This window comes from Parus major, chromosome 3 (assembly GCF_001522545.3).
Source record: "Parus major isolate Abel chromosome 3, Parus_major1.1, whole genome shotgun sequence".
Classification (NCBI taxonomy): domain Eukaryota; kingdom Metazoa; phylum Chordata; class Aves; order Passeriformes; family Paridae; genus Parus; species Parus major.
This window is the reverse complement of record NC_031770.1, coordinates 19,166,691-19,183,001: the sequence shown is the minus strand read 5'-3', so window position 1 is coordinate 19,183,001 and position 16,311 is coordinate 19,166,691. Positions and strand designations below refer to the sequence as shown.

The 16,311-nt window shown below is 39.1% G+C and overlaps 1 long non-coding RNA gene across 1 annotated transcript; it reads right to left on the bottom strand.

The window, feature by feature from the left end:
* Positions 1–786: 786 nt before the first annotated feature.
* Positions 787–15,844, bottom strand: LOC107202052. The gene is made up of 3 exons (XR_004496571.1): positions 15,042–15,844; positions 11,232–11,283; positions 787–929 (listed from the first exon to the last, which is right to left on the bottom strand). It is a non-coding gene; the product is annotated as an uncharacterized LOC107202052 (long non-coding RNA).
* Between the last annotated feature and the right edge of the window lie 467 nt (positions 15,845–16,311).

The window sequence follows — 16,311 nt, the reverse complement described above, 5'->3', positions numbered from 1 at the left end:
AGTACACCTAAAACCCAACATTATAGAAAGGGAAAAGTTATTTCTATGTCAGCTGCATTCAGAAGCTGAAAATAACTATATTTATTCTTGAGATGTCAGTGATGCCCCTTCTGATAATGAAGCCTGCTTGTATTTGTTAGTCAGTGAAGGATTCTAAGACAGATACCCTCTCTGTTCTTATGCATCAAAGATAATAATCCTGTTTATTTTTTTACAAAATATAAAATACCATTATCAATGCCCAAATAATCTGAATCTTTACTTGGAGACCTGAAGTGGAACCTGTCAGAAAAGAATTACGTGCAGAGCAGAGCAAATTTTTGTTGTGTGGATCTCTGTCTTTTCCATTGAAAAACTATAGCACAGAGCCTCAAGAAAAGATCTAGTCTTCCCTTGGTCACAATTTATATCTTTTCTCAAAAAAAAAAGAACAGGCAGGAAAAGTAGTGATGCATGTCTGATATTGATGGAAAGCAAGTATGTACCTCATCCATTGAATACATTGATCAAGGCCACTTTGCTCTTTTTTAACGATGGCCCCATAAATCTGCCAGTATCAATGAAAGTCACTGTTATCTACTGAGGTTCTAAATGGCCATGCTAAGGAAGCTAAGCCGTAGCTAATGATTCTTTGCATCCAGGAGCTAAATTGTCATACTGTCCCCTTTCAAAACTCTTCTGCATCTTGTTTAGTTTTTGTTTACTTGTTGGCCGTGTTGTTTGGTAAACTGCACATGAAGAAAACCAGGACAGACAAAAAAAGTAAGAAATTCCACATACTCACAGCAATTTTTAATGAAGTGGTTTTATTTTGAAAAGCTCTTCTCTCAATGGGTTCCAGTCAAGAAGGAAGAGAATCCAACAGGATGTGGCCTTTTTCTGACAATACAGGCTATAGAATGTGGCAAACAAACTTGAATAAAGAAGACCTGGAAAAGAGATATTCCTGTTATACATCAATGTATAATCTGTGGTTCAATACCAAATCAGATACAGGATTCTTTTAGTAAACCAAGGCATTTGATTTGACTATTTAAAAATGCCAGACAATATATGTGGGTGCTAAGAAGATCTGAAGGAATGAAGAAGGAGGTGGAGTCAGGCTCAACCCAGCTTACAAACTAAATATATGGGCTTGTTTTCACCGCTGTAGTGTTGGCCAGGAGCACAGTTACACAGCTCCCAGTCTGTCAGGGACTCGTCAGTGGCACCAGGGTAGACTGAGGAATCTTTCCTGGGAACCTCAGTGGTTACCAAACAGGGTTTACCATTTCAGTATTTTGTGCTACATATGTTCAGGATTGAAGTATATCCTCAGTGGAGGACTTCACCTCACACAATGGGAAGCAATAAATAACCCTTCTCTGAAGAGATGTTGAGAGCATTTTGAAAAGGAAGTTTCCTATTTTTTGCATCAAGAATATCAAAGAGATTCTCTAGACAGATCTGACTGTATCTTAGTTATCTTTGCAATGAAATCCCTCCTTAGCCTCACCCCAAAACACATTCCTGTGTAATATGTACATGAATCTCAGAAACAGATGGAGTATGCCTTACCGAGAATCTAATCCTAGTGAGGTAGAGAGGCCAGATGGTCTCACTTTCCAAATGAAAACTTTCAGAGAATCTTTAAACTAAGCAAAGATTTTATTAACATTGATGGCTAGATACAGTGTAATACACAGAGAAGATTAATTAGAAACCCTAATTAAATGTAACAGTGTAAAAGAACCAGAGCACTACTTGGCATCAAACAGCCTTTTAAGATTCTTGTTGGAACCTGGAGTCCTCAGCATGGCTGAGCTGCAAAGCGAACAACAGAAAAGCAGAAACAATGAAATTTACTAAAAGGTGCCAAACTCAATTCTACATGCAATCATTTCCTGTAGTTTTTTATAGAATCATAAGAGGGTTGAAAGGAACCTTTAGAGGTCGTCTAGTTCATCCCCCTACCCCAAGGCAAGATCAACTATACCTAAATCATTCCTGACAGATGTTTGTCTAACCTGTTCTTATAAAGCTCCAATCACAGAGATTCCAAAACATCCCTAGGCAATCTATTCTGGTGTTTAACTATCCTTGTTGTTTGAAAGTTTTTCCTAATGCTTAACTCTGAATCAACACTGCTCCAATCCAATCTTGCTATTTTTTTGTTCTATAGACCAAGGACATGGAAAAAAGTTAATTCCTTTTTTTTTTTAATCAGGAGCCTTTTACAAATAGAAAGATGATTCCTATATATCCCTCCTATTTTTAAAATTTTCTTTTAGACCAAAGAAGCCCAGTTCTTTCATTTTGCTGCCATTTAGATTTCAGGCCATTTGGTTTCCCTTTGCTAGGGCCACATCTCTCTCAAACATGGCATTGGAAACTGAACATCACAGCTGCGCTCTCAGCTGTGCCCTGCAGAATGAAAGGCCTGTTATCACATGTGTTAAGGACAGTATTTCTTGTTTTGTGCTAAATTCACATTCTTTTCCTACACAGCTCTCGCCACTCATTTCTAGCTTGCCTTTAATAAAAGTGGATTGACTATATTGAAGAAGGGATTTCTTTGCTGTTTTTTACTGCAGACAATTGCAGAAAAAGAGTATTTGCATGAAGATGTTATCAAGTCCCCCAAGCAAATGAGGTGAAAGAGTCAGTTTTCTTCAGCCTGTTAAAGGAATGCACATCTGGAAGGAATATTTTAATTCTCAGACATATGGAGTGGGGAGCTTGAGGATATGAGCGTCACACATCACTTCTCCCTTTAAATTCTGTGCTCGTATCTCTGGTGCGCAGCAGGAATTCTTGCGGATCATGGACAGTAACCAAGGAAGTGTTGCCATGTTTTTACAACATCCTGACCTCTAGGCTGTTACTTAGTTGATTAGTTGGCAATACAGCCCTACAAGGTTGTACCATCTTACTGCAACCACTTTGGATCTTGGAGGTGAACAGCATACTTGGGAAAAGCAACTGCAGGTGGCCAATGGTACAGAGAAGGACTTCCAGCAGCTTCCTCCTCCATGTTTCAAGTGTGCTCCCATTCCAGCTCCCTTGGAAAATGCTGTGGTGAAGTATTGTAGAGAAGCACAGGAAGAGGCATCTGGACCCCGACTGTTGTGAAGGTTTGCTGAGACAAACACACACATGCTTATGGCTCACGGAAAGGGGAACAGATGTGCAGATTCAAGGAATTTTATCCCCCCCAAATGCTGCAGTCACAGCTAAAGAAGAAGTAAAAATAGATGTGGGAGCAGCAGCAATGGCAAGGACTAATGCTGAGAGGGTGCAGAGAGAGAGGAAAGGACAACTTATCACAGAAACAAGGATAAGCGAGGAGGGCATTAATTATGAACTGCCCTGAATAGTGACAGCACCCAAACTGCCTCCCTTAACAAGTTTCCTCTTTTGTACTTTCCCAGCATCAGCTGCATACCACCCTTTCCCACTACCAGTGTGCAGCACATATGGCTGCCTTGCAAGAATCACACAAATCATCCAGTAAGTTCATTTTTATTAGTAGCTTCTGCTTAATTAAGGGATGCATCATGCTTCATCAATCAGCTTCTGTGCATGTGAGTTGGTCTCAGCCACTCTGCTGATGCAAACTTCAAGCGGACACAGTTCTTTTGCTGTAGGCAAGAAGTTAGCCTGGTTAGCCTGAATTTGGGCAGCCAGGGGCAGAGCTGTATCCCTGATTGTGAGAGGGAAGTTTCATGCCACAGTTATGGCAATGGGAGATCGACAGTGACTTTCTGTTGTTATGCACTGACAGATTGATGCACAAAGTGAATGGGAAGAAAAATATTAGAGTTAACACAGTGAAAAGCATAATTACAGATTGAAAGCTTTGGTTTGTTTACAAATGTGAAGTATTTTTAGCTTTCTGGTTTTTAAAGAAACCAGGTAAATCGGTTTCTGGAGTCACCACTGATTTATGCTGGTGCATTTCAGTGCTGTAGAAGAAATTCCTGAAGATGAGCAAATCAGGAAGATGTGTCCAACAAAGGACAGTGCAATGCAGTGCAAAACAGAGATGGTATAGTCAGAGTGTGGCTTTGCTTCCCAGACTGGACACATGAACCTGCACTAGAGTATATGTGCCTAAAAGTACATATACTTTTATTTAACTAACTAACTAACTAACTAACTAACTAACTAGGTTAACCCCAGGCCTGGGGTTGGCCTAGAACCTCTTCCTGGAGCTGCACAGTGAGATGTGTGAGTAATTACAGATAATCACATTCTCCAGTCTCTCCATTAATGCTAAAACAGGGCTGCCTGTTACGGCCAGGCCATTACTGGATCTGGAATAATGCTCATAGCAGCAACTCAGTGAATTATTTTTTATTTGCTTAATAACATTAAAGGCATAATTGGTCACACTGCACTTCAACTTTTCCATTGCAACCTCTTTCGTGGCCTCAGATACACTTACCCTGGATTCTTCCCGTGCAAGAAAGATTAATTCTGATGAATTATACCAAACTCCATCATACCAATGCTGCTTGAAAGATTCATTAAGAAGTGGAACCTACCAAAACCCAAATCACTTACAACCAAAATTAAATTTGGCTTCGGCTTCTGATGTGAAAGCCTGTGCATTAACCCACCAGGTTACCTAACCCTTGAATACATCCTGTTCAGTGAATGTAACACCATAACATACATGTAAGATACTTAATCTCAAAATACAAAAATATATAGCTCATCATTTTCCTCTGCAATTTTCATGGTAGCTTATCCTTTACATATTTTATTATTATTTTTATGATAGCTATTAAAAGCCCTCAGATGCTCTATGGATTGCTGGTGAAATAGTGTATGTACAGTATATATGTTTTTTAATAGTGCAATTAATGTAGATCAGACAGTTCTACTATATTATTATATATACGCCTGAAATTAGCATATTTTAAGTGCCTACAAAAGGTTTATATGATTTTTACACCTGAAATGCCTCACTACACCTCTGTAAGTAGATTTCCCAGTGGCAATGAATTTTAGGCTGTTCCTAGCTGCCTGATAGAAGCAAACTTGTGTGAAACTTACTATTTTATCTCTGACTATTCCAGTCCCTGAAGCTCAGGTGAAAGTTTTTAAAACTATATTAAAGAAAATAAAAGTCAAAGACACTATTCTTTCATCATCTGTAAGTTACAAAGCTGGGACCATTTAACAATCTTTAGGAATAACTTGGCACTACCCAGACTTGACCTGAACTTATTTCCCAAACGTGTGATTAGAAGGGACCCTTCACACAAGCTTCTCACAGTCAAAAGTGGAGATACACTTTCCACCTTAGCTCACTTCCTTAAATTTCCTAATCTGTGAGGTGGAGGAAGAGCAGAAAAATGAAGTTACAGACAGAGGAAGGCAGCCCAAAAATACTTCATGTAAGTTCCTTCCATCTGCTTGATTCACTTATCACAGTGTGCCTGGGAAAACAACCAGGGGATTTATAAGCAATCCTGCCCAAGTGCAGTCAGGTTGCTGGGAAGTAGCTGAAGTTTCAATGGCATCAAAAGGCTTTCGCAAGGAGTATTCTGACCTTGCAGAAATTTTTGGGAGTTTTGGGAGTGGATTGGTGCTGTGGCAAATTTAGTGAGCAGAAATTTCAGGAAGCTTTTTTGTTTTTCTCCTTAGACCTCTCCTATACATTTCTCCTTGAATCTCCTATCAGTCACTTCTCTGACTTTGTCACAAATACATGCTCAGAAGGAAACTAAAGCTCTCAGAGGGGGTCCCACAAAATATACATGAATTCTAATTTTGATCAAGTTCTGTACCTGAAATATATCTCCCCCTTATCAACAAACAGATCATTAGGTAAATCCAGCAAAAGAATCATTCACAACTACATGATGTCAGTGCATGTAAAGGACTTTGCTTTCAGGTACTTTTTCATTATTAGGCCTTTCTTCTGAAACATGACTAATCTGATCCAGGGAAAAGAGGAAACCTCTGTCATCAAATCTGTGTTCCCAAATGACTGACTGCTGTATTTTGCCAGGGAATCATGCTCAACATGTAGGGATGGAGAACAAGTCCCTGTAATCTATGACTTACTAGCTGTTTCTAAGTGATTCTGGCTGTGTCAATAGATTTGTTTACAGCTCTAATTGTGTTAATGAATTGAACATAATTAAACTTACAGCATGTCACAAGCTTCCTCTGGCAACTCTAGTTGGTTTCTTAAGTACCAGTTCATCAGCAACCATACTGCAACTGAATAGGTAACTACAGAACACCTTAATAACGAAACAGCAAATATAAGACTAGACCTTAATATTACTATTCATCCATAAATTACTGCATGAGAGGCAAGGAACTTGGATTGTAAAGGTAGAATTACCCAGGGTTGTTTATTTTGGGGGGGGTTCATCTTGAGAAGCAGCCAGCTCAAGCTGTACAATTATTAATAAAAAGTATTTTCATAAAGGAACCTATCTTTTGGCTTATGCAGAAACCTTGAGTTGAGTCCATATGGTGACTGGTACACATCATTTTTGTAACACTCCACAAAGAAAAACTCATCTGAATTCTGAAATTTGTCCTAAAATCCAACTTTTCCATGGTTTGCAGCATTGAATATGAGGATTATGTGAAATGTACTTCCTTCAAAATAGAACAAGGTGCAATGTTTAATCCGTTTTTCACCAGCAATTTAGTTGGAATGATAAATAATTTATTGCTCACATACATACAGGTAGGAGTAACAAATCCTGTTGGTTATCTCAACTGAGTTTTTTTGAGTCATCCTCTGTTTGGCTACTGTATTTTTAAGTATTTAAAGAATTGCAATAACCCATGCCTTTTTCAGGCAATTTAATTTTGATCTGTCTTGGGTATTATCCCTTTAGTCAAACCTCAGACAATAAAAATCTTTTGTATTTTTCATCCTAGAGCTTGGATTTCCTCCTTGCTGCACATAAAAACATTTTCAATCAATAATCGAACAATGTTAACAAATAGCAAAATATTATGAATCCTTTTCTAAGTTATCACTAAAAATCTGTCTTTAAACTTGTATCTTATTCTCATGTTTATTTTCATGTGAACAGTGTTGTCTTAACACATATAGAATTTATTTTTCATTTAAACATAAGCAAGTAGCAGTGACTATTCACAATTTACTGGTAGTATTTTCATTGTTGAAGGAGCTATATGGGATCTATAGTCACAGTAGAAAAACAAATAGAATATATGTGTTATTTTTTTAAACAATAGGCTCTTTCTATGAAAGCATTGATTCTGGTTCAGTGTTTTCATAATAACACAAAGTGTTGTAGGAATTACTGATGGTGCAGAACATTATCAGGTGCACACAGCATGATGCCTGCACTATTTTCACAATGTAATTTTTGAAGAAACTCCAGCAAACTAAACCCTTTTGATGCAGCACTAGATAACAATATGGAACAAATAAAATGATCTAGGAGAAATGTTGCCTCTAGCAGAAATGACTGAATCTCATTAATATCCATGCAGTTATCTGCAGACCACGAAAAATACATCTCTATGCATTAGCTAGCACAGATACCTCTATGCAGTACTGCCTTTAGGTTGTGTAGACATACACTGGGTATTTTCTGATTAAATTAACCTGTGTCAGGTCCTTAAGGTTATATTTTTCTTTCTTGTGCATTCGTATCTAACCTGAGGGTGAGCCTTATTTTCAGCATCTGTCTTAATATAAATTTTGTGGTGATCCTCAGCAGAAAGGATTTCTGTTTTAAATATTTTTATTATTACACTGTGCTTTGTAGACCAAATAGTAACAAACTTCTAGTACAACTTAGCCTTTTTCCAGGATTGGGAGAGGGCTGGCTAACATCTTCAGTAAGTAGATAAGCACAACACAATCAAACTTGTAGGATGCACACGTACCATGTATGTGTCAGAGACGTTTGTGTGATAAATTACACAGACCATGTGGTAAATTGCAGTTTGCGCTTTTGACTGCCTCATCTACCCTCTGCTTACTAATCCATCTCCAGTGGGACCACTTCTATCATTTAAAAGATCTGATCAACATGGAATAGCTCCCTTAAAAAAACCACAAAGCCACTATACATAAAGCAGGTTTGTCTAAACGTGTAATGTAAATGTAGTAAATGCTGGATATGTCAGCAACCTTCAGCTAACTAATTTCATGTCATTTTAAAGGGCCATAAATGACAAAAAAAGAGTGGAAAAATACGTGAAAAGGCCTTCCTGTAGCTCTTAACAGGGATCTCACTGTTCCTGGAAAAATCTCTATGATGAGACTGAGAGGAGAGGTAAGGCTTGCAGCATGATCCAAAAATAGTACTCTGTACTAAAAGAGAAAATGCAAAGCCAAAACAAAATATAATGACAACAAAAGCAGAAAAGAAAAGGGGGAAAAGCCCCTCCTTACTCCCCAGAACAGTTCTATGAACTCTCCAAGCCCTAAACCAGAAAAATAATCTGACATCTGATGCAATATTGAGACTAATGCGCTAATTCCATATGGTTAGATTAATCCATTAATCACTGCTAAAAATAATTGTGTAGGTACCTAAATTAGCTGAATCTTTCTTTATGGGAAGCAAAGAAGAATAAAAGGCTTTATAATACTAAAAGTAATTCCTGTGGCTGATAATTAGCAGTGGGTTTAAACACTCATCCTTACTCTGCTACTTTCTCTTGAAAAAGCCAGAGCAATGTCCCAGTCTTCACTGAATACAGTCTTAGCACCTTGGAATTGCACTGCTCCGGAGCCCAGACTTAATTAAATAACAAGGTTAGGATCAGACAATATATCAAGGTTATAAACTGGAGCACTAACCTTCTGGAGGGGAGACATTCTCAGCTTTCCAAAGGAAACAGGGGTTCATGTCTATATTTGGAAGGTCCTGGGAGAGCAAACTTTAGCATCAGCATAAATTAAGTACAGAGAAGGTAATTTAGGTACAGTTAGTCTCTTTCTGCCTGTGCCTTGATTCAGGACTGGAGTTCCTGTGCTGCCACAGATAATAACAACATCAAAAAGGAAAGCAGTCTGATTTCCAGAAGCTTTGGGTCAGAACCTGAATACTGTAGGTTGTTTAGGAAGGAACTTCACCTGAGCTTCATCTTCAGCTCAGAGTAATTTCTGCCTTCTCCCTGTTCAGCACTAGGTTTCACTGAGTTCAGTGGAGCTGACAGCTCCAGAGCTCACCCTGACACCAAGGACTTCTCTTAGATGTACTGTAGATACTCCAAAAATGTGCATCACTATAGGAAAGAAGGTGAACATAGACCAATACCAAAGAGGAATGGAGAACTGTCCTTTCTGAAGAATGCATCAGCACATTGTCTCTTAGGGCAGTGAGGTCTGTTCATAGAGGAAGGTGCTGCACAGAGCAGCCCCTAGCTTTCTGTGCATGGAGAAAGACTCAAAGGATTAGACTTTAAGTGCCTAACTGCAAGAGGGGAGATTGTCTGGAGTGCTAACCTTGTTTGTCTGATAAGAAACAGGAAATACTACAAATCAGACAAGTAATCAATAGCATTCAGATTTCCAAGAGAAGAACATAGAATAAAAATCTCAGACTCAAGAATAAAAACCTCAAACTCATTTCATTGTATTCCTGGAAAGTTATACTCTCTTCCAAATTACAAAATAGCCTGTTATAGTTTGATAAAAATATTCTTTGACTGTGACTGTTTTTCTAAATAGAAGATAAAGCATCATTATTAAATTTTCATGCAAACTGCTATGTGTGGAGTAACTCATTATGAAAGAACTATTATATTTGCAAAGTCAATATTTGAAATGTTAGTAGCTCTTCACTGAAACAAAGGTTGAAAGGTCTGAAGATACGAAGTGAAATCTTGGCTAAACAAGTAAGGCAGGATGAGCTAACAGTTTGCAATGGTCTGTAGGATGGAAAAACCAAAAGGAATAAAGATTTACAGAAAAGTACAGTAAAGTGCAATAAGGACTACTGGAATGAAAATAAGAAATTGAAAATTTAGATTGGGCACATCAGGGAAAAATTCTTATTGGAAAAATCTGTTATCTCGCCAAGCAGCCTCCCAAGAGATTTGCTGGAATTGCTGAAATTCTCGGAAATAGCTAAAATGGACCTTCATACAATAGAATAGACCATGGTGACAAGAGCAATGTCAAGATTGGTGCTGAGGAAAGGGTGTCAACTTATGGTCACCTGCTTACATCACTTCATTTCACTGTCCTGACACTGCAATGAAAGCCCCAAAATGTAGGTGGGAGGAATAGAACAAGAAGATGAAAGATCCAAAATGATATAGCTTTTTTGCCTGTATACATATAAAAAAATAAAACCAAAAATTGAAATGCCTTTATAAACTTCTGAACATTATGTGAATTATACAAATGTGGCCCCTGACCAGCCCATAGGTGCAGAAATTTAACAAATAATTGCTTTTGTTCCACATCAGTGAGTTTCCAGGCTGAAACAGTGTCTCTATCTGGCAAATCCAATTTCATGACACCCAGTCAATCTTTCCTTTCCTGAAAGGCCTCATATTTTTTATGTGCACCCAGGGTGAGGTAACTACCTCAGGTTGTATTTTGTTGGGAAAAGGGTCTTGTCAATGTAGGATCCCTTTAGAACCAAACTTTAGGAAAGACCTTTTCAATGTGTACATATAGTGAGTTTACTTCATGACCAAAGTTTTTTCCCTTCTGCTAGCAATATTTTCTCATTCCAATTTACTCATTTGAGTTCTGCCACTGAAAGTTGTAAGCCAATAGATGGGTTACCTGTGGATACCTCAGCAAACAGTGCTGAGTAACTATTGTATTGAGTAACATGCATAGCAGTGTAACTTTTTAAGAATTGGCATTTGGGCTCAGGCATACAGAATAGCTGCTAAGAAAGAACTCAGATGCTGAGGTTGCAGTTGTTGGGGAGCTGATTGAAAGAACTGAAACTGTTTTGAGCCTGGCATGGTGGTAAGAGCTGAAGATATGAAGGAGGAGGGTTGATACCATAAGGGATGATTTTTCAGCTCTATGGGGGTTTCGTGTGTGATCATGTGGAGGAACATTTTATTCATTTGGCAAATAGGGAAAGTCTTTCTTTGGGTTAGAAATTGTTGGTTCCATTAGCAGAATCTAATACTAAAGACATGTTCCCGAGGCACGTGCTCACGTATCTACACACTCAGCTAAGGAAGCTGCTGAGGAAAACTTGACAGTGCTGAACTCAAGAAGCCTTACAGGCAAAATGCAGAAGAGGCAGAAGACCTACCAGCATTGTTCTCCAGTCAGCAGGCCAATCCCATTCGAACAACAGCCTGGAACTGGAAAAAAAACCAACAAAAAAAGAAGGTCAAAAGGGAGTAACAATGCTGCCATCCAAGGTGGTTCTTTGACTTCTGCTTTTCCTGTGGAGACAGACAAATGTGACTTTGAACTGGTATGGAGATGGAAAACAAAGACATCTGATGACTGGCCATTTTCATATCTGCCAACAAGATTTTAATACTGATTTTTTATTTAATACCCCTTTCTTAGTAACTTGATCCACCATATGAGTACGATTTTGATATCAGAATACTTTATGATCCGACATATTGATTGAATCAGTCTGAAGTTAGCTATAATTCCTGATTCTAACTCCTTATGTGCTCTGATGCTATAATCTATGGACAGCTGTATAGTTATATTTCTTGTCCAAGGTTTGAAAAGCATTGTATGGTCCTTCTTTGGTTGGAAAAACAATCAAACACCAACATATCAGTCCAGGAAGTTATTATATAAGAAAAAACAAGGAATTATTATTATTTTAAAAAATTGTATTTCATTGGTATGCAAATGTACACATTTATGTCAAAATCACCCTGCCTATTTTCAAACAGTAATACTTGTTCTAATATTGACTACATTATTGTTATTAGACTGGAACTAATAGTGTCTCATCACTTTTTGGGAATTGTATGACTGTTATTACGTATTCTCTTGTACTTTGAGAATAGAAACCCTCCCAACTTGTTTGCACCAAAGTATATTTATCCTTTATACTACTGTTCAGGAAGGATCTCTTCATAGAGACTGGTGATTATCCTTCAACTTAAAAATTATTATCCCTTACTTTTATGGAACCTAACGCACATCTGAAATGAACCTGACACCTCTCTGCTCTTGAATGATCTTTCTCAATTATTTTAAGAATGAAGTCTACCACTAGAAAAATTATAAATTATAGAATTCTCCCACTCCCAGGTTTACTTTGATTCTGTGCAAATTTGCCAGAATGAAAAGATTACATCTTTAGCAATCAGGTGAAAAAAAAGTACATTGAGGTTTTTCAAATTAAAATATTTCTTTTGACGAAGGGATTAGCCTAAGTTTGCACACTCAGTGTAATTAGTGCATATGGTCCAGCTGTGAAGAAATAGCTGAGGACTTCTAACTTATTATTAATTAGGCTCATTAAAATGCAAGTAAGAGAACGATGCCTAGATAAACAATACCTTATGTCATAAAGTCATTACTTGACAAGAGCTAGTCTTGCTAACAGAAGTCATTACTGATATTTTAAAGGAGCTTTTTTTTTTAGACTCCATGGGTGCCAGTTAACTACTTTTGACTGACATCAAGGACAGACATGCAAAGCTGTAAGGAGCCAGCCGTACAGCACAGCAATTCTTTTCACATCATTTCAAAATATGTCTGGCTGAGGTCAAAGGTTGACAACCAAATGACAGGCCTTCTTCAATTGCTGTGGTGTCACAGCAGGAGTGTGTCAGGGAAATTTTCCTGGGCCCCTCTGTGAATTTTTACATGTTCACATTTCTTTCCTTGTCTTGTAAGTGGGACAGGATTGGCAGATTTGTGATTAACACCTCAGAAGGAGAAGCGTAGACACCATCCCAGGTTGGGAGCTCATGGTAACTGCAGCTAATAATCAAAAGGTTCTCCTTCCACATTAGCAAAGTACAAAAGACCAGCCTTTTATTTGTGTTCATTTGTATTAGAAAAGGGATGTGAGATTAGCAAGGGCTTTAGCTGTGTACATTGGTAGCACTTGCTGCATTTCTCACTATCAGCACATCTCACAGTGATATTGGTGTAACGAGAATTGTCCTCCAGACAAAGACAAAAAAGAAGATCTATGCATTAAATACCAACAAGCCAGGCACCAAGCTGCTTTCAGAGTTTTATCAATGTTTCCCTTCCTTTAAAGTCCATACATGCTAACTTACAAGTAGCTCCACTGAAACAGCCTCGGCTGAAAATGCATCAAACGCTGCTATTGATGGGTGCTGAAATGAGGGCCTGCCTTTAACACAGGGTCAATTGATAAGTGACTGACCCAGACTTTTGACTGACATGAAGAGCTGTCAGGCAAGGTGCATCATTCTAAGTGGTGAGTAAGCACTGGAGAGATCTGAGCCACTGCTGTGTTTGGTAAAATAACTTGTGATAGAAATTAGTGGTAAGAACCAGACTGCAATAAAGTAAGAAATCAAGAAAGGTAATTTTACTTAGATTTAGACAAGACTGACGTAATAGAGACTTCCCACTGTCTGTTTACCCACCCCATAAAACACTCTATCTGATGAATAAATGAAAAAAAAATGTTTTGACTATATCTGAGAACCACTGTAGATGCACTTTTGGCAAGAGTTATGCTGTACTTCAAAAGCAAAACCTGCTTTGCTCTAACCACTGGAAACTCCCATGAACTTGAAAATTTCTTGTCTCAGTCTTATGGCATCTGTTTTCACTTCAGTGTAAAGGGAAAACAGCAAAATCAAGATCATCTTGGCTCATTCTGCCTTTGTTTACTCTTTAAGCACAAGTGGAGAAAAGTGATAGGACAAAACAGGTAACAAAGTCTAATATGCTTGAAGATGAAAATTAATTAAAGCTGAAGATATCACCAAAACCTGGCAATTAGTGCAAAGCAAGTAAAATTATACTCAAACCACATAATACATTTTTATTAATAAATTCTAAACATATGAGGGAAAATCTTAATCTGATCAAGTGTAATTGAGTATCTTCTCCCTACTCTAACTTCAATACATATCTCCATTGCCTACAGAGTACAGCTAAGATCTACATATGAACAAAGTGAAAAAAGCACCTGCATCCTCATGAACCTAGAAAATGCCACAAACCTGCCACTTCCTGAAATGTATCCTCTTTTTCAAGGTGGTCCATTCTATGACCAGACCTACCTACTATCTCTTGAACAATGTGAGCATGCAACCTGATAGCACATGATGTGGCTGCTATAAATTCTGTGGTCTTATAGGCATCTACAGGTCACAATCTGTATGTTGAACAAGCACAGGCAGTTGCTCATGAAATTATTACCTAATGGGTGCACCCCAGCACACATTAGACCATGTGGAAAACACTCTGTCTTGTCTTGGTGGCCCAAAGCTCAAGACCCCATGACCTGTAAAACACCCTTGAGCAGAAAACCTAGACTGTTGCTATGTATATGAAATAGAAGACAAAAAAATACTGTGAGGAAACTCAATCATTTCATATGGTCAAGAGGAAGTACAGGTTCACAGGCTGCTCACCAACCACCTAGCCTGAAGATGTCATGAGTGAACAAATCTGTTCTGGCACCTGGGATTTTTATTTATTTTGCAAAGCCAATACTTTGTTTTCATGAAGAGTTTAAGGTGACTGATAGCAAAATCAGAGTGCACTGATTAGCTTTAGTGTAAATCTGTTCTAGAGTCCAGTTGTGACCATACTAATATTTTAGAAACAAAAATTATACTTTCCAAGAATATTCTACAATATTCTCTCAAAAGAAGTTGTTTATATATACAGGCTAATTCATAATTTTACCTGAAATAAAGGAAATCTCTTTTAATTTTTTTTTCAAAATGCCTTTTTTTCTAAACATTTTATCTCTTCGTATAGGTAGTGCTATTCTAGAGTTGTCTTAAAGAGCTGTCTTAAAGAGCCAAAGACTCTTTACAACTGGAGAGTAATTAAGACAGAGTTAAGTGTGAAAAGGCAGCTTCCCTCTATGCTTTAGAAATAATTGTATTCTATATAAATATATATGCAGTAAATAATTGTTTACCTGAATGAACAACAGTAAAAATCGAAGAAGCAGTGCCTGCCCTCAGAACAAGGAGAGCTTGCAAGGCCAGAGCTCCATCTTGTTCAGGTGTGCTTACAGTACTGTGGGAAACACTTCAGCAAATACTCTGAAACGCGATCAGGAACACGAAGCAGAGATGAGGATTGCTGAGCAGCTCCTGTGATGAGCCCTGATTGAGCAAACACTGAAATAATTAGGAACAGTCGCGCTGTGGCAAAGGCGCGACGGGCGGCCAGGCCGGCCAGGCCAGACATGGCCATCACACAGCTCCTGTTCCCTGCAGCAGCACCTGGCTGCACCCCGAGCTGGCTGCTGGCCCTGGGGAGCTGAACCACACTCGTGTCCTTTCTGGGTGTCTGCAGGGACACGGGCTGGATGTCTCGGCCCCGTGAGGCGGTGTCGGTGTGGGCTGAGGGGCCCAGGAGAGCCAGACACCCGTCAGGCCTCACTCCAGGTCGCGGGGCCCTGGCAGCCGGCAGGAGATGCCTTGCCCTCCATTTCAATGCTGCGAGCATCCTCCGTGACCTTCCCTCTCCCTTCCCAGCACACGCTGACACATCCAGCCTAAATTTGCGTCTCGCATCACCTCAGGATACTCATGGCTAATTTCATTATTTTGGAGAGAAAATGCAAATGAAGCCAGACAGCTGGTGCTTTCCTCGTGGCGAGGAGTGATGGAGGGGCCTGAGGCCTACCTCATCAGAGGCTCTCATACCCGTCTGCTCAGACAGGCCCTGGCGGGAGGAGAGCGGGGAGGCTGCGGGAGCAGCGGGAACAGATGGCAGGGAAGGTAGGAAGATGGAGAAGCGAGAGGGGCCAGAGCCGTTCGGAGGAAGAGGCAGTGTCAGTTACCTGTGGGCTGAGGCAGCCTCGCAGGACAGTTCGGCATCTCGCAACCTCCCCTGCCTTGCAGAGCTGTTTTTAATTCAGTGGGGATATGAAAGGTGGTCGCAGGTCAGGTGTGGCACAGCAGCCTTGGATTCAGGATATTTTAGGTCTGCTTTAAACCAGAAAAGACCTCAGTTTGCTCCTAACCCTGGCCGATTGACTGCTAACTCCTGAAAACACTGTAACTCTAAACCCAGCAGGTTCAGAGGTTGTTTTTTAAATCCTTTTTCAAGAATAAGCAAAGACTTGGAGAAAAATATATATTCCTTAATACACAAGAAGGAGAGATTTTAAATCAATTCCTCCAACTATCCATGGAAGAAGGAAGGGAAAACACAATCATGCCTGTAAGAAATCTGTC